The following is a 2,065-nucleotide window of genomic DNA, read 5'->3' as shown; positions in this document are numbered from 1 at the left end:
CCCAAGTCATAGGTGGTGCCTGTGCGGGTTGACACTCGACATGTGACCGCCACCACATTTTGGCGTTTCCCTGAAACTGATAGGTTACAAACTCAACGCCAAATCGTTCCACTATGCCCATTTTATGTAGTAACTCATGACAATCAACCAGAAAATCGTAGGCATCCTCAGATTCAGCACCCTTGAAGACTGGAGGTTTCAATTTCAAGAACTTACTGAAAAGTTCATGCTGATCGCTTGTCATTATAGGCCCTGTAGTCAAACGAGGAAATGTGCCTATTTCCAATGGCACATCCATGCGGGGAGCCGCAGCGGTTGCCTGTTGTACTTCCGGAACCTGAGGTGCTGGTGCAGAAAACACTGGAGGTGTTTGACCTTGATCAGATAACCCACTAAGGTAGGCAAGAACCTGATTTATCATCTCTGGGGTAGGTTGGGGTGGTAGTTCCTCATTCTGTACTTGTCAGAGGTTTATTATAAGGATTGATCAAAGAGCTCTGAAGTACCTTATGGATCAAAAGTTGCACACAAACTCATAGTTATTGTGGTTAACAAAGTTGATGCCATTTGACTATTCTATTGAGTACAAAAGGGAGTCGAGAAAAAAGTCGTTGATGCACTGTCGAGAGTTACTGGGGCTGAGTTCTTGCTTTGGTGATTTCCCCAACCAACAATGATCTCTTTCAACCTATTGTGGATAGTTGAAATTCAGACCCACTTACACAGTAGATTGCAGATTTACAAGCTACAAGCTAATCCTGACTCTCATAGGTAGTTTACTTAGTTGCAAGGCCAATTAAAAAGGAAAGGAAAGCTAGTGATTGGCAAGGTGCAGTGTTTAAGGAATCACATCATGTCCCTATGGCATGTTGTCCCTCTAGGAGTCATTCAGGTGTAGAAGCTACCCTCAAGAAATTGTTGACACTATTTTATTTGAAGAACATCAGAACAAAAGTGAAAGGTTTCATTCAAAGGTGTGATGTTCGTCAGAGGAACAAATCTGATTTAGTTGCTTACCCTGGGTTGTTACAACCGTTACCTATTCATGAGGTGGTGTGGTCTCAAATTAGTATGGACTTCATTGATGTTCTTCCCAACTCTCATATGGTCATTTCCTCCTACTGAAACATCCTTATACTGCTCAATCAATTGCTCAGGTGTTCTTGGATACTATTGTGAAATTACATGGCTTAACAGTGATAGAGATGTTGTGTTCCTGAGCTGTTTTTGGTAGGAGCTATTTACTCTTCAAGGGTTATTGTTGCATACATATACAACTTATCATCGTCAGTCTGATGGACAAACGGAAGTTTTGAATAGATACTTTGAAACCTAGTTAAGATGTTACTGATGCTTCCAATTGGTTGGCTTGTTTGCATATGGTTGAGTATTGGTATAATACTTGCTTCCTTTTATCCATACAAAGCACACCATATAAAGCCTTATATAGCAGGCCACCTCTCTACATCTCCCTTACTTACCCGGTGAATCAGCTTCTGCCGAAGTTGACACTACCTTGGTGAATAGAGAACTTAAGTTGCAAGTCCTTAAGCATTATTTGCATAGAGCTCAACTCCGAATGAAACATTAGGCGGATTCCCATAGAAGTGAAAGGCATTTTATTGAGGGGGATTGGGTATGTTTTAAGGTGCATCCTTACAAACAAGCGACTATCTCTCATCACTCTTTTCATAAGCTTGTTGCTAAATACTATAGTCCCTTTCAGATCACTAAGAAGGTTGGCCACGTGGCTTACCTCATTTGTTGCCTAATTCTGCCAAGATTCACCCAACTGTACATGTCTCGTTGTTAAATAGTGTTATGAAGTGCCTTCTAACGTTTCTTATCCACCGACTGTTGACTTAGCCAATCCAAATTGCCCTACTCCAGATTCTGTTTTATAGCAACGAATGGTCAAGAAGGACAACAAAGTTGTTTAGGTATTGGTTAAATGGGTTGGTCTTCCCGCTGATGTAGCTACTTGGGGATTTACTACCATCTTGAAGACAAGGTTTCCATCCTTTCATCCTTGAGGACAAGGATCTTTTGTATGGGGGGGGGGGAG

Source organism: Solanum pennellii, chromosome 12 (assembly GCF_001406875.1).
Source record: "Solanum pennellii chromosome 12, SPENNV200".
Taxonomy (NCBI): Eukaryota; Viridiplantae; Streptophyta; class Magnoliopsida; order Solanales; family Solanaceae; genus Solanum; species Solanum pennellii.
Note: the sequence above shows the minus strand (reverse complement) of the source record.